At 51.6% G+C, this 14,556-nt stretch overlaps 17 non-coding genes across 17 annotated transcripts; 10 read left to right on the top strand and 7 right to left on the bottom strand.

The window, feature by feature from the left end:
- Positions 1 to 944: 944 nt before the first annotated feature.
- TRNAL-UAA (transfer RNA leucine (anticodon UAA)) lies at positions 945 to 1,027 on the bottom strand. The gene has a single exon. It is a non-coding gene; the product is annotated as a tRNA-Leu (tRNA).
- A 243-nt stretch (positions 1,028 to 1,270) lies between these two features.
- Positions 1,271 to 1,342, top strand: TRNAE-UUC (transfer RNA glutamic acid (anticodon UUC)). Its single transcript has one exon. It is a non-coding gene; the product is annotated as a tRNA-Glu (tRNA).
- Positions 1,343 to 1,967: 625 nt separating this feature from the next.
- Positions 1,968 to 2,039, top strand: TRNAE-CUC (transfer RNA glutamic acid (anticodon CUC)). The gene has a single exon. It is a non-coding gene; the product is annotated as a tRNA-Glu (tRNA).
- Positions 2,040 to 3,140: 1,101 nt separating this feature from the next.
- On the bottom strand, positions 3,141 to 3,223 carry TRNAL-UAA (transfer RNA leucine (anticodon UAA)). Its single transcript has one exon. It is a non-coding gene; the product is annotated as a tRNA-Leu (tRNA).
- A 243-nt stretch (positions 3,224 to 3,466) lies between these two features.
- Positions 3,467 to 3,538, top strand: TRNAE-UUC (transfer RNA glutamic acid (anticodon UUC)). Its single transcript has one exon. It is a non-coding gene; the product is annotated as a tRNA-Glu (tRNA).
- A 625-nt stretch (positions 3,539 to 4,163) lies between these two features.
- Positions 4,164 to 4,235, top strand: TRNAE-UUC (transfer RNA glutamic acid (anticodon UUC)). The gene has a single exon. It is a non-coding gene; the product is annotated as a tRNA-Glu (tRNA).
- Positions 4,236 to 5,335: 1,100 nt separating this feature from the next.
- On the bottom strand, positions 5,336 to 5,418 carry TRNAL-UAA (transfer RNA leucine (anticodon UAA)). Its single transcript has one exon. It is a non-coding gene; the product is annotated as a tRNA-Leu (tRNA).
- A 243-nt stretch (positions 5,419 to 5,661) lies between these two features.
- Positions 5,662 to 5,733, top strand: TRNAE-UUC (transfer RNA glutamic acid (anticodon UUC)). Its single transcript has one exon. It is a non-coding gene; the product is annotated as a tRNA-Glu (tRNA).
- A 1,806-nt stretch (positions 5,734 to 7,539) lies between these two features.
- Positions 7,540 to 7,622, bottom strand: TRNAL-UAA (transfer RNA leucine (anticodon UAA)). The gene has a single exon. It is a non-coding gene; the product is annotated as a tRNA-Leu (tRNA).
- A 243-nt stretch (positions 7,623 to 7,865) lies between these two features.
- TRNAE-UUC (transfer RNA glutamic acid (anticodon UUC)) lies at positions 7,866 to 7,937 on the top strand. Its single transcript has one exon. It is a non-coding gene; the product is annotated as a tRNA-Glu (tRNA).
- A 625-nt stretch (positions 7,938 to 8,562) lies between these two features.
- Positions 8,563 to 8,634, top strand: TRNAE-CUC (transfer RNA glutamic acid (anticodon CUC)). The gene has a single exon. It is a non-coding gene; the product is annotated as a tRNA-Glu (tRNA).
- A 1,110-nt stretch (positions 8,635 to 9,744) lies between these two features.
- TRNAL-UAA (transfer RNA leucine (anticodon UAA)) lies at positions 9,745 to 9,827 on the bottom strand. The gene has a single exon. It is a non-coding gene; the product is annotated as a tRNA-Leu (tRNA).
- Positions 9,828 to 10,070: 243 nt separating this feature from the next.
- TRNAE-UUC (transfer RNA glutamic acid (anticodon UUC)) lies at positions 10,071 to 10,142 on the top strand. The gene has a single exon. It is a non-coding gene; the product is annotated as a tRNA-Glu (tRNA).
- Positions 10,143 to 11,949: 1,807 nt separating this feature from the next.
- On the bottom strand, positions 11,950 to 12,032 carry TRNAL-UAA (transfer RNA leucine (anticodon UAA)). Its single transcript has one exon. It is a non-coding gene; the product is annotated as a tRNA-Leu (tRNA).
- A 243-nt stretch (positions 12,033 to 12,275) lies between these two features.
- On the top strand, positions 12,276 to 12,347 carry TRNAE-UUC (transfer RNA glutamic acid (anticodon UUC)). The gene has a single exon. It is a non-coding gene; the product is annotated as a tRNA-Glu (tRNA).
- A 1,797-nt stretch (positions 12,348 to 14,144) lies between these two features.
- On the bottom strand, positions 14,145 to 14,227 carry TRNAL-UAA (transfer RNA leucine (anticodon UAA)). Its single transcript has one exon. It is a non-coding gene; the product is annotated as a tRNA-Leu (tRNA).
- A 243-nt stretch (positions 14,228 to 14,470) lies between these two features.
- Positions 14,471 to 14,542, top strand: TRNAE-UUC (transfer RNA glutamic acid (anticodon UUC)). Its single transcript has one exon. It is a non-coding gene; the product is annotated as a tRNA-Glu (tRNA).
- The last annotated feature ends 14 nt before the right edge of the window (positions 14,543 to 14,556 follow it).

Genomic DNA, 14,556 nt, shown 5'->3' with positions numbered 1-14,556 from the left:
GGAGGAAAGTCACTTGTGTAAGGCTCTTGAGCAAGTGAGACCCTGTATTCCAAAGTGCAATTCCTTTTGTAGGCTTCTGACCACATGGCGTGCGGCAGGAAGTCTCCTTTGACAGGCCTGCAGTTTTTTTTCCAAATGGCATCCTGGACCCATTGCAACCCACCTTTTTGCTAAAATGGAAGTCTGGATCTGGGTAAGAAAAAACTGAGCTGCGCGTACGGAAAAAAGCAGAGGCCAGCCACAGGGAGGGTGTGGCCAGGGCTGTCTGATTTGCATACTGACCTGTGGCATCTTGGGAATGTACAGGCTTTGGAGCTTAACGGGTGCTGCAGGGGTCTGCCTGGCTGGAGAGATGCCTGTCTGGTACACCCCTCAGGACAGACGGTGCCTTCCGTTCGAACATGGAGGGTGAGGGACATGGGTCACCCTCTTATACAGGGGTGTGGCTGTGGGCAGGACGGGTTGTGGGGGACCCGTCAGGGCATTGCCCGTTCGGAAGGCGAGAGGAGGCGGGGGCAGGGAACTCTCCTCAATTTTCCCCCAGAGGTTTGGGGAAAAGCCTTTGCACGTTTGAGCCAGCCGGGCCTGCATCAGCAGATCCTGCTCCTCTGGCAAGGGAGAGCTTGTAGGTGAAATCAAAAAAGGGGAGAAATCTGCAAGAGCCGGGTTAAAAAATTCCAGGGGCAGACCCATGTTCCCCAGGAAGCAAGTACTTCCTCCTGCTCCCTTCAGTGGGAAAAGATATAGGAGGTGTATTTCTCTAAGCAGGGGATCTGCGTAGATGGCACTGCATTGCTTTGGGAAGCATCCATGCTGGTAGCAGAATAGCAGCAGACCCCACAGCTGAGACTTGAATGGGGACTGTTGGAGAGGGGCAGTGGAAGGGCGCAGGAAAATGCTTTTCAAAAGCATCTGCACTTTCTTACAAAGCAGCTGAAAACCCATACCAGGAATGGGGCTCGAACCCATGCGGACAAACGTCCATTGGATCTTAAGTCCAACGCCTTAACCACTCGGCCACCCTGGTGAGACCCAAGGCCCAGCTTTACTCAACTCCCTTTTTCTGCTGGCTGCTGCAGCACCGGCTGTCCAGCAAGAGCTGTTTGCGGAGTTAAAAGGCTTTTGCAGGAGGCTAAAGGTAAATGCTTATGACAAACACACTGTGTGACACCTAACTTTCTCCCACTCTGACTTTACGGGCAATTTTTATATTGGAGTTAGCTCAGTCACAATAAGGGGGTGAGCAAGGCAAGCACACAAGAGCATCTCCTCCCTGGTGGTCTAGTGGCTAGGATTCGGCGCTTTCACCGCCGCGGCCCGGGTTCGATTCCTGGTCAGGGAAGATACCTCTAAAGCATAGATTTGAGTGTTTTGTCCCAGTAGCTTTTTTTAAACGAAGGTCCTTAAAAAGGTACCCCTACCCATGAACGAAAGAGGAGGAAAGGGACTGGGTCCCCTGTGCCCCAGGTTGTTTTGCTCCCATTGCCCTCAGCCACCTTTATGCGCACGCACTCCTCCACCCAGTCTGGTGCTCTATGTGTGTGTAAAGTGCAGTACCAGCTCACCAGAAAGGTAAATTGCTGGAAACCCCTGCTGTGATGCATACATCTACTTTGGAGCACTCTTCTCCCTTGCACTCTTGAATCGCTTAAGAGCAATGTATTCTTCCAGCAAGCTGAATAACGAGACAGGGTTGAGAAAGTGTTCCAGCTGTCTGTGCGCCATCAGCAGCCACTAGGTGTCCCTCTTGTGTTTTCCCGTGGATCCCGATTGTACAGGAATTCATCGGTTCAGTAGCAAGGGAGAGAGGATGGCCTGTGCTTGGAAGTGACAGACAGTCGGGTGGCATTATGAGGATTTTTTCAATTTCTGATTCATATGTGCTGTAGAGAAAAATAAGCTTTCAGCCCCCATGAGCTTTGTCGTTCGGAAAGCAGTGTATGAACTTTTGCTGCATGGCACTGGGCTCCCTGGTGGTCTAGTGGTTAGGATTCGGCGCTCTCACCGCCGCGGCCCGGGTTCGATTCCCGGTCAGGGAAAAGTCCTTCTTCTTCCCTTCAAAACTTTTCCTTCCCGTAGGTCGCGGGCTTCTCAAAATGAAGTTGCTTTCTGACTCACAGTTTGCCTAGCATCACGCAGTATAGCTCCAAATATCATTTTCGCAAGGTCCCTTTATAGCTGCTTTCCACAGCGGGAGGAAAGTCACTTGTGTAAGGCTCTTGAGCAAGTGAGACCCTGTATTCCAAAGTGCAATTCCTTTTGTAGGCTTCTGACCACATGGCGTGCGGCAGGAAGTCTCCTTTGACAGGCCTGCAGTTTTTTTTTCCAAATGGCATCCTGGACCCATTGCAACCCACCTTTTTGCTAAAATGGAAGTCTGGATCGGGGTAAGAAAAAACTGAGCTGCACGTACGGAAAAAAGCAGAGGCCAGCCACAGGGAGGGTGTGGCCAGGGCTGTCTGATTTGCATACTGACCTGTGGCATCTTGGGAATGTATAGGCTTTGGAGCTTAACGGGTGCTGCAGGGGTCTGCCTGGCTGGAGAGATGCCTGTCTGGTACACCCCTCAGGACAGACGGTGCCTTCCGTTTGAACATGGAGGGTGAGGGACATGGGTCACCCTCTTATACAGGGGTGTGGCTGTGGGCAGGACGGGTTGTGGGGGACCCGTCAGGGCATTGCCCGTTTGGAAGCCCGTTGAGGAGGCGGGGGCAGGGAACTCTCCTCAATTTTCCCCCAGAGGTTTGGGGAAAAGCCTTTGCACGTTTGAGCCAGCCGGGCCTGCATCAGCAGATCCTGCTCCTCTGGCAAGGGAGAGCTTGTAGGTGAAATCAAAAAAGGGGAGAAATCTGCAAGAGCCGGGTTAAAAAATTCCAGGGGCAGACCCATGTTCCCCAGGAAGCAAGTACTTCCTCCTGCTCCCTTCAGTGGGAAAAGATATAGGAGGTGTATTTCTCTAAGCAGGGGATCTGCGTAGATGGCACTGCATTGCTTTGGGAAGCATCCATGCTGGTAGCAGAATAGCAGCAGACCCCACAGCTGAGACTTGAATGGGGACTGTTGGAGAGGGGCAGTGGAAGGGCGCAGGAAAATGCTTTTCAAAAGCATCTGCACTTTCTTACAAAGCAGCTGAAAACCCATACCAGGAATGGGGCTCGAACCCATGCGGACAAACATCCATTGGATCTTAAGTCCAACGCCTTAACCACTCAGCCACCCTGGTGAGACCCAAGGCCCAGCTTTACTCAACTCCCTTTTTCTGCTGGCTGCTGCAGCACCGGCTGTCCAGCAAGAGCTGTTTGCGGAGTTAAAAGGCTTTTGCAGGAGGCTAAAGGTAAATGCTTATGACAAACACACTGTGTGACACCTAACTTTCTCCCACTCGGACTTTACGGGCAATTTTTATATTGGAGTTAGCTTAGTCACAATAAGGGGGTGAGCAAGGCAAGCACACAAGAGCATCTCCTCCCTGGTGGTCTAGTGGCTAGGATTCGGTGCTTTCACCGCCGCGGCCCGGGTTCGATTCCCGGTCAGGGAAGATACCTCTAAAGCATAGATTTGAGTGTTTTGTCCCAGTAGCTTTTTTTAAACGAAGGTCCTTAAAAAGGTACCCCTACCCATGAACGAAAGAGGAGGAAAGGGACTGGGTCCCCTGTGCCCCAGGTTGTTTTGCTCCCATTGCCCTCAGCCACCTTTATGCGCACGCACTCCTCCACCCAGTCTGGTGCTCTATGTGTGTGTAAAGTGCAGTACCAGCTCACCAGAAAGGTAAATTGCTGGAAACCCCTGCTGTGATGCATACATCTACTTTGGAGCACTCTTCTCCCTTGCACTCTTGAATCGCTTAAGAGCAATGTATTCTTCCAGCAAGCTGAATAACGAGACAGGGTTGAGAAAGTGTTCCAGCTGTCTGTGCGCCATCAGCAGCCACTAGGTGTCCCTCTTGTGTTTTCCCGTGGATCCCGATTGTACAGGAATTCATCGGTTCAGTAGCAAGGGGGAGAGGATGGCCTGTGCTTGGAAGTGACAGACAGTCGGGTGGCATTATGAGGATTTTTTCAATTTCTGATTCATATGTGCTGTAGAGAAAAATAAGCTTTTAGCCCCCATGAGCTTTGTCATTCGGAAAGCAGTGTATGAACTTTTGCTGCATGGCACTGGGCTCCCTGGTGGTCTAGTGGTTAGGATTCGGCGCTTTCACCGCCGCGGCCCAGGTTCGATTCTCGGTCAGGGAAAAGTCCTTCTTCTTCCCTTCAAAACTTTTCCTTCCCGTAGGTCGCGGGCTTCTCAAAATGAAGTTGCTTTCTGACTCACAGTTTGCCTAGCATCACGCAGTATAGCTCCAAATATCATTTTCGCAAGGTCCCTTTATAGCTGCTTTCCACAGCGGGAGGAAAGTCACTTGTGTAAGGCTCTTGAGCAAGTGAGACCCTGTATTCCAAAGTGCAATTCCTTTTGTAGGCTTCTGACCACATGGCGTGCGGCAGGAAGTCTCCTTTGACAGGCCTGCAGTTTTTTTTCCAAATGGCATCCTGGACCCATTGCAACCCACCTTTTTGCTAAAATGGAAGTCTGGATCTGGGTAAGAAAAAACTGAGCTGCACGTACGGAAAAAAGCAGAGGCCAGCCACAGGGAGGGTGTGGCCAGGGCTGTCTGATTTGCATACTGACCTGTGGCATCTTGGGAATGTATAGGCTTTGGAGCTTAACGGGTGCTGCAGGGGTCTGCCTGGCTGGAGAGATGCCTGTCTGGTACACCCCTCAGGACAGACGGTGCCTTCCGTTCGAACATGGAGGGTGAGGGACATGGGTCACCCTCTTATACAGGGGTGTGGCTGTGGGCAGGATGGGTTGTGGGGGACCCGTCAGGGCATTGCCCGTTTGGAAGCCCGTTCAGGAGGCGAGGGCAGGGAACTCTCCTCAATTTTCCCCCAGAGGTTTGGGGAAAAGCCTTTGCACGTTTGAGCCAGCCGGGCCTGCATCAGCAGATCCTGCTCCTCTGGCAAGGGAGAGCTTGTAGGTGAAATCAAAAAAGGGGAGAAATCTGCAAGAGCCGGGTTAAAAAATTCCAGGGGCAGACCCATGTTCCCCAGGAAGCAAGTACTTCCTCCTGCTCCCTTCAGTGGGAAAAGATATAGGAGGTGTATTTCTCTAAGCAGGGGATCTGCGTAGATGGCACTGCATTGCTTTGGGAAGCATCCATGCTGGTAGCAGAATAGCAGCAGACCCCACAGCTGAGACTTGAATGGGGACTGTTGGAGAGGGGCAGTGGAAGGGCGCAGGAAAATGCTTTTCAAAAGCATCTGCACTTTCTTACAAAGCAGCTGAAAACCCATACCAGGAATGGGGCTCGAACCCATGCGGACAAACGTCCATTGGATCTTAAGTCCAACGCCTTAACCACTCGGCCACCCTGGTGAGACCCAAGGCCCAGCTTTACTCAACTCCCTTTTTCTGCTGGCTGCTGCAGCACCGGCTGTCCAGCAAGAGCTGTTTGCGGAGTTAAAAGGCTTTTGCAGGAGGCTAAAGGTAAATGCTTATGACAAACACACTGTGTGACACCTAACTTTCTCCCACTCGGACTTTACGGGCAATTTTTATATTGGAGTTAGCTTAGTCACAATAAGGGGGTGAGCAAGGCAAGCACACAAGAGCATCTCCTCCCTGGTGGTCTAGTGGCTAGGATTCGGCGCTTTCACCGCCGCGGCCCGGGTTCGATTCCCGGTCAGGGAAGATACCTCTAAAGCATAGATTTGAGTGTTTTGTCCCAGTAGCTTTTTTAAACGAAGGTCCTTAAAAAGGTACCCCTACCCATGAACGAAAGAGGAGGAAAGGGACTGGGTCCCCTGTGCCCCAGGTTGTTTTGCTCCCATTGCCCTCAGCCACCTTTATGCGCACGCACTCCTCCACCCAGTCTGGTGCTCTATGTGTGTGTAAAGTGCAGTACCAGCTCACCAGAAAGGTAAATTGCTGGAAACCCCTGCTGTGATGCATACATCTACTTTGGAGCACTCTTCTCCCTTGCACTCTTGAATCGCTTAAGAGCAATGTATTCTTCCAGCAAGCTGAATAACGAGACAGGGTTGAGAAAGTGTTCCAGCTGTCTGTGCGCCATCAGCAGCCACTAGGTGTCCCTCTTGTGTTTTCCCGTGGATCCCGATTGTACAGGAATTCATCGGTTCAGTAGCAAGGGGGAGAGGATGGCCTGTGCTTGGAAGTGACAGACAGTCGGGTGGCATTATGAGGATTTTTTCAATTTCTGATTCATATGTGCTGTAGAGAAAAATAAGCTTTCAGCCCCCATGAGCTTTGTCATTCGGAAAGCAGTGTATGAACTTTTGCTGCATGGCACTGGGCTCCCTGGTGGTCTAGTGGTTAGGATTCGGCGCTCTCACCGCCGCTGCCTGGGTTTGATTCCTGGTCAGGGAAAAGTCCTTCTTCTTCCCTTCAAAACTTTTCCTTCCCGTAGGTCGCGGGCTTCTCAAAATGAAGTTGCTTTCTGACTCACAGTTTGCCTAGCATCACGCAGTATAGCTCCAAATATCATTTTCGCAAGGTCCCTTTATAGCTGCTTTCCACAGCGGGAGGAAAGTCACTTGTGTAAGGCTCTTGAGCAAGTGAGACCCTGTATTCCAAAGTGCAATTCCTTTTGTAGGCTTCTGACCACATGGCGTGCGGCAGGAAGTCTCCTTTGACAGGCCTGCAGTTTTTTTTCCAAATGGCATCCTGGACCCATTGCAACCCACCTTTTTGCTAAAATGGAAGTCTGGATCTGGGTAAGAAAAAACTGAGCTGCACGTACGGAAAAAAGCAGAGGCCAGCCACAGGGAGGGTGTGGCCAGGGCTGTCTGATTTGCATACTGACCTGTGGCATCTTGGGAATGTATAGGCTTTGGAGCTTAACGGGTGCTGCAGGGGTCTGCCTGGCTGGAGAGATGCCTGTCTGGTACACCCCTCAGGACAGACGGTGCCTTCCGTTCGAACATGGAGGGTGAGGGACATGGGTCACCCTCTTATACAGGGGTGTGGCTGTGGGCAGGATGGGTTGTGGGGGACCCGTCAGGGCATTGCCCGTTTGGAAGCCCGTTCAGGAGGCGAGAGGTGGCGAGGGCAGGGAACTCTCCTCAATTTTCCCCCAGAGGTTTGGGGAAAAGCCTTTGCACGTTTGAGCCAGCCGGGCCTGCATCAGCAGATCCTGCTCCTCTGGCAAGGGAGAGCTTGTAGGTGAAATCAAAAAAGGGGAGAAATCTGCAAGAGCCGGGTTAAAAAATTCCAGGGGCAGACCCATGTTCCCCAGGAAGCAAGTACTTCCTCCTGCTCCCTTCAGTGGGAAAAGATATAGGAGGTGCATTTCTCTAAGCAGGGGATCTGCGTAGATGGCACTGCATTGCTTTGGGAAGCATCCATGCTGGTAGCAGAATAGCAGCAGACCCCACAGCTGAGACTTGAATGGGGACTGTTGGAGAGGGGCAGTGGAAGGGCGCAGGAAAATGCTTTTCAAAAGCATCTGCACTTTCTTACAAAGCAGCTGAAAACCCATACCAGGAATGGGGCTCGAACCCATGCGGACAAACGTCCATTGGATCTTAAGTCCAACGCCTTAACCACTCGGCCACCCTGGTGAGACCCAAGGCCCAGCTTTACTCAACTCCCTTTTTCTGCTGGCTGCTGCAGCACCGGCTGTCCAGCAAGAGCTGTTTGCGGAGTTAAAAGGCTTTTGCAGGAGGCTAAAGGTAAATGCTTATGACAAACACACTGTGTGACACCTAACTTTCTCCCACTCGGACTTTACGGGCAATTTTTATATTGGAGTTAGCTTAGTCACAATAAGGGGGTGAGCAAGGCAAACATACAAGAGCATCTCCTCCCTGGTGGTCTAGTGGCTAGGATTCGGCGCTTTCACCGCCGCAGCCCGGGTTCGATTCCCAGTCAGGGAAGATACCTCTAAAGCATAGATTTGAGTGTTTTGTCCCAGTAGCTTTTTTTAAACGAAGGTCCTTAAAAAGGTACCCCTACCCATGAACGAAAGAGGAGGAAAGGGACTGGGTCCCCTGTGCCCCAGGTTGTTTTGCTCCCATTGCCCTCAGCCACCTTTATGCGCACGCACTCCTCCACCCAGTCTGGTGCTCTATGTGTGTGTAAAGTGCAGTACCAGCTCACCAGAAAGGTAAATTGCTGGAAACCCCTGCTGTGATGCATACATCTACTTTGGAGCACTCTTCTCCCTTGCACTCTTGAATCGCTTAAGAGCAATGTATTCTTCCAGCAAGCTGAATAACGAGACAGGGTTGAGAGAGTGTTCCAGCTGTCTGTGCGCCATCAGCAGCCACTAGGTGTCCCTCTTGTGTTTTCCCGTGGATCCCGATTGTACAGGAATTCATCGGTTCAGTAGCAAGGGGGAGAGGATGGCCTGTGCTTGGAAGTGACAGACAGTCGGGTGGCATTATGAGGATTTTTTCAATTTCTGATTCATATGTGCTGTAGAGAAAAATAAGCTTTCAGCCCCCATGAGCTTTGTCATTCGGAAAGCAGTGTATGAACTTTTGCTGCATGGCACTGGGCTCCCTGGTGGTCTAGTGGTTAGGATTTGCCGCTCTCACCGCCACGGCCCAGGTTCGATTCCCGGTCAGGGAAAAGTCCTTCTTCTTCCCTTCAAAACTTTTCCTTCCCGTAGGTCGCGGGCTTCTCAAAATGAAGTTGCTTTCTGACTCACAGTTTGCCTAGCATCACGCAGTATAGCTCCAAATATCATTTTCGCAATGTCCCTTTATAGCTGCTTTCCACAGCGGGAGGAAAGTCACTTGTGTAAGGCTCTTGAGCAAGTGAGACCCTGTATTCCAAAGTGCAATTCCTTTTGTAGGCTTCTGACCACATGGCGTGCGGCAGGAAGTCTCCTTTGACAGGCCTGCAGTTTTTTTTCCAAATGGCATCCTGGACCCATTGCAACCCACCTTTTTGCTAAAATGGAAGTCTGGATCTGGGTAAGAAAAAACTGAGCTGCACGTACGGAAAAAAGCAGAGGCCAGCCACAGGGAGGGTGTGGCCAGGGCTGTCTGATTTGCATACTGACCTGTGGCATCTTGGGAATGTATAGGCTTTGGAGCTTAACGGGTGCTGCAGGGGTCTGCCTGGCTGGAGAGATGCCTGTCTGGTACACCCCTCAGGACAGACGGTGCCTTCCGTTCGAACATGGAGGGTGAGGGACATGGGTCACCCTCTTATACAGGGGTGTGGCTGTGGGCAGGATGGGTTGTGGGGGACCCGTCAGGGCATTGCCCGTTTGGAAGCCCGTTCAGGAGGCGAGAGGAGGCGAGGGCAGGGAACTCTCCTCAATTTTCCCCCAGAGGTTTGGGGAAAAGCCTTTGCACGTTTGAGCCAGCCGGGCCTGCATCAGCAGATCCTGCTCCTCTGGCAAGGGAGAGCTTGTAGGTGAAATCAAAAAAGGGGAGAAATCTGCAAGAGCCGGGTTAAAAAATTCCAGGGGCAGACCCATGTTCCCCAGGAAGCAAGTACTTCCTCCTGCTCCCTTCAGTGGGAAAAGATATAGGAGGTGCATTTCTCTAAGCAGGGGATCTGCGTAGATGGCACTGCATTGCTTTGGGAAGCATCCATGCTGGTAGCAGAATAGCAGCAGACCCCACAGCTGAGACTTGAATGGGGACTGTTGGAGAGGGGCAGTGGAAGGGCGCAGGAAAATGCTTTTCAAAAGCATCTGCACTTTCTTACAAAGCAGCTGAAAACCCATACCAGGAATGGGGCTCGAACCCATGCGGACAAACGTCCATTGGATCTTAAGTCCAACGCCTTAACCACTCGGCCACCCTGGTGAGACCCAAGGCCCAGCTTTACTCAACTCCCTTTTTCTGCTGGCTGCTGCAGCACCGGCTGTCCAGCAAGAGCTGTTTGCGGAGTTAAAAGGCTTTTGCAGGAGGCTAAAGGTAAATGCTTATGACAAACACACTGTGTGACACCTAACTTTCTCCCACTCGGACTTTACGGGCAATTTTTATATTGGAGTTAGCTTAGTCACAATAAGGGGGTGAGCAAGGCAAACATACAAGAGCATCTCCTCCCTGGTGGTCTAGTGGCTAGGATTCGGCGCTTTCACCGCCGCAGCCCGGGTTCGATTCCCGGTCAGGGAAGATACCTCTAAAGCATAGATTTGAGTGTTTTGTCCCAGTAGCTTTTTTTAAACGAAGGTCCTTAAAAAGGTACCCCTACCCATGAACGAAAGAGGAGGAAAGGGACTGGGTCCCCTGTGCCCCAGGTTGTTTTGCTCCCATTGCCCTCAGCCACCTTTATGCGCACGCACTCCTCCACCCAGTCTGGTGCTCTATGTGTGTGTAAAGTGCAGTACCAGCTCACCAGAAAGGTAAATTGCTGGAAACCCCTGCTGTGATGCATACATCTACTTTGGAGCACTCTTCTCCCTTGCACTCTTGAATCGCTTAAGAGCAATGTATTCTTCCAGCAAGCTGAATAACGAGACAGGGTTGAGAGAGTGTTCCAGCTGTCTGTGCGCCATCAGCAGCCACTAGGTGTCCCTCTTGTGTTTTCCCGTGGATCCCGATTGTACAGGAATTCATCGGTTCAGTAGCAAGGGGGAGAGGATGGCCTGTGCTTGGAAGTGACAGACAGTCGGGTGGCATTATGAGGATTTTTTCAATTTCTGATTCATATGTGCTGTAGAGAAAAATAAGCTTTCAGCCCCCATGAGCTTTGTCATTCGGAAAGCAGTGTATGAACTTTTGCTGCATGGCACTGGGCTCCCTGGTGGTCTAGTGGTTAGGATTCGCCGCTCTCACCGCCGCTACCTGGGTTTGATTCCCGGTCAGGGAAAAGTCCTTCTTCTTCCCTTCAAAACTTTTCCTTCCCGTAGGTCGCGGGCTTCTCAAAATGAAGTTGCTTTCTGACTCACAGTTTGCCTAGCATCACGCAGTATAGCTCCAAATATCATTTTCGCAAGGTCCCTTTATAGCTGCTTTCCACAGCGGGAGGAAAGTCACTTGTGTAAGGCTCTTGAGCAAGTGAGACCCTGTATTCCAAAGTGCAATTCCTTTTGTAGGCTTCTGACCACATGGCGTGCGGCAGGAAGTCTCCTTTGACAGGCCTGCAGTTTTTTTTCCAAATGGCATCCTGGACCCATTGCAACCCACCTTTTTGCTAAAATGGAAGTCTGGATCTGGGTAAGAAAAAACTGAGCTGCACGTACGGAAAAAAGCAGAGGCCAGCCACAGGGAGGGTGTGGCCAGGGCTGTCTGATTTGCATACTGACCTGTGGCATCTTGGGAATGTATAGGCTTTGGAGCTTAACGGGTGCTGCAGGGGTCTGCCTGGCTGGAGAGATGCCTGTCTGGTACACCCCTCAGGACAGACGGTGCCTTCCGTTCGAACATGGAGGGTGAGGGACATGGGTCACCCTCTTATACAGGGGTGTGGCTGTGGGCAGGATGGGTTGTGGGGGACCCGTCAGGGCATTGCCCGTTTGGAAGCCCGTTCAGGAGGCGAGAGGAGGCGAGGGCAGGGAACTCTCCTCAATTTTCCCCCAGAGGTTTGGGGAAAAGCCTTTGCACGTTTGAGCCAGCCGGGCCTGCATCAGCAGATCCTGCTCCTCTGGCAAGGGAGAGCTTGTAGGTGAAATCAAAAAAGGGGAGAAATCTGCAAGAGCCGGGTTAAAAAATTCCAGGGGCAGACCCATGTTCCCCAGGAAGCAAGTACTTCCTCCTGCTCCCTTCAGTGGGAAAAGATATAGGAGGTGCATTTCTCTAAGCAGGGGATCTGCGTAGATGGCACTGCATTGCTTTGGGAAGCATCCATGCTGGTAGCAGAATAGCAGCAGACCCCACAACTGAGACTTGAATGGGGACTGTTGGAGAGGGGCAGTGGAAGGGCGCAGGAAAATGCTTTTCAAAAGCATCTGCACTTTCTTACAAAGCAGCTGAAAACCCATACCAGGAATGGGGCTCGAACCCATGCGGACAAACGTCCATTGGATCTTAAGTCCAACGCCTTAACCACTCGGCCACCCTGGTGAGACCCAAGGCCCAGCTTTACTCAACTCCCTTTTTCTGCTGGCTGCTGCAGCACCGGCTGTCCAGCAAGAGCTGTTTGCGGAGTTAAAAGGCTTTTGCAGGAGGCTAAAGGTAAATGCTTATGACAAACACACTGTGTGACTCCTAACTTTCTCCCACTCGGACTTCACGGGCAATTTTTATATTGGAGTTAGCTTAGTCACAATAAGGGGGTGAGCAAGTCAAGCACACAAGAGCATCTCCTCCCTGGTGGTCTAGTGGCTAGGATTCGGCGCTTTCACCGCCGCGGCCCGGGTTCGATTCCCGGTCAGGGAAGATACCTCTAAAGCATAGATTTTAGTGTTTTGTCCCAGTAGCTTTTTTTAAACGAAGGTCCTTAAAAAGGTACCCCTACCCATGAACGAAAGAGGAGGAAAGGGACTGGGTCCCCTGTGCCCCAGGTTGTTTTGCTCCCATTGCCCTCAGCCACCTTTATGCGCACGCACTCCTCCACCCAGTCTGGTGCTCTATGTGTGTGTAAAGTGCAGTACCAGCTCACCAGAAAGGTAAATTGCTGGAAACCCCTGCTGTGATGCATACATCTACTTTGGAGCACTCTTCTCCCTTGCACTCTTGAATCGCTTAAGAGCAATGTATTCTTCCAGCAAGCTGAATAACGAGACAGGATTGAGAAAGTGTTCCAGCTGTCTGTGCGCCATCAGCAGCCACTAGGTGTCCCTCTTGTGTTTTCCCGTGGATCCCGATTGTACAGGAATTCATCGGTTCAGTAGCAAGGGGGAGAGGATGGCCTGTGCTTGGAAGTGACAGACAGTCGGGTGGCATTATGAGGATTTTTTCAATTTCTGATTCATATGTGCTGTAGAGAAAAATAAGCTTTCAGCCCCCATGAGCTTTGTCATTCGGAAAGCAGTGTATGAACTTTTGCTGCATGGCACTGGGCTCCCTGGTGGTCTAGTGGTTAGGATTCGCCGCTCTCACCGCCGCGGCCCAGGTTCGATTCCCGGTCAGGGAAAAGTCCTTCTTCTTCCCTTCAAAACTTTTCCTTCCCGTAGGTCGCGGGCTTCTCAAAATGAAGTTGCTTTCTGACTCACAGTTTGCCTAGCATCACGCAGTATAGCTCCAAATATCATTTTCGCAAGGTCCCTTTATAGCTGCTTTACACAGCGGGAGGAAAGTCACTTGTGTAAGGCTCTTGAGCAAGTGAGACCCTGTATTCCAAAGTGCAATTCCTTTTGTAGGCTTCTGACCACATGGCGTGCGGCAGGAAGTCTCCTTTGACAGGCCTGCAGTTTTTTTTCCAAATGGCATCCTGGACCCATTGCAACCCACCTTTTTGCTAAAATGGAAGTCTGGATCTGGGTAAGAAAAAACTGAGCTGCACGTACGGAAAAAAGCAGAGGCCAGCCACAGGGAGGGTGTGGCCAGGGCTGTCTGATTTGCATACTGACCTGTGGCATCTTGGGAATGTATAGGCTTTGGAGCTTAACGGGTGCTGCAGGGGTCTGCCTGGCTGGAGAGATGCCTGTCTGGTACACCCCTCAGGACAGACGGTGCCTTCCGTTCGAACATGGAGGGTGAGGGACATGGGTCACCCTCTTATACAGGGGTGTGGCTGTGGGCAGGACGGGTTGTGGGGGACCCGTCAGGGCATTGCCCGTTTGGAAGCCCGTTGAGGAGGCGGGGGCAGGGAACTCTCCTCAATTTTCCCCCAGAGGTTTGGGGAAAAGCCTTTACACGTTTGAGCCAGCCGGGCCTGCATCAGCAGATCCTGCTCCTCTGGCAAGGGAGAGCTTGTAGGTGAAATCAAAAAAGGGGAGAAATCTGCAAGAGCCGGGTTAAAAAATTCCAGGGGCAGACCCATGTTCCCCAGGAAGCAAGTACTTCCTCCTGCTCCCTTCAGTGGGAAAAGATATAGGAGGTGTATTTCTCTAAGCAGGGGATCTGCGTAGATGGCACTGCATTGCTTTGGGAAGCATCCATGCTGGTAGCAGAATAGCAGCAGACCCCACAGCTGAGACTTGAATGGGGACTGTTGGAGAGGGGCAGTGGAAGGGCGCAGGAAAATGCTTTTCAAAAGCATCTGCACTTTCTTACAAAGCAGCTGAAAACCCATACCAGGAATGGGGCTCGAACCCATGCGGACAAACGTCCATTGGATCTTAAGTCCAACGCCTTAACCACTCGGCCACCCTGGTGAGACCCAAGGCCCAGCTTTACTCAACTCCCTTTTTCTGCTGGCTGCTGCAGCACCGGCTGTCCAGCAAGAGCTGTTTGCGGAGTTAAAAGGCTTTTGCAGGAGGCTAAAGGTAAATGCTTATGACAAACACACTGTGTGACACCTAACTTTCTCCCACTCGGACTTTACGGGCAATTTTTATATTGGAGTTAGCTTAGTCACAATAAGGGGGTGAGCAAGGCAAGCACACAAAAGCATCTCCTCCCTGGTGGTCTAGAGGCTAGGATTCGGCGCTTTCACCGCCGCGGCCCGGGTTCGATTCCCGGTCAGGGAAGATACCTCTAAAGC

Source organism: Lissotriton helveticus, chromosome 4_1 (genome assembly GCF_964261635.1).
Source record: "Lissotriton helveticus chromosome 4_1, aLisHel1.1, whole genome shotgun sequence".
Lineage (NCBI taxonomy): Eukaryota > Metazoa > Chordata > Amphibia > Caudata > Salamandridae > Lissotriton > Lissotriton helveticus.
The sequence above is the reverse complement of the archived record's forward strand: the minus strand, read 5'-3'. Positions and strand labels throughout refer to the sequence as shown.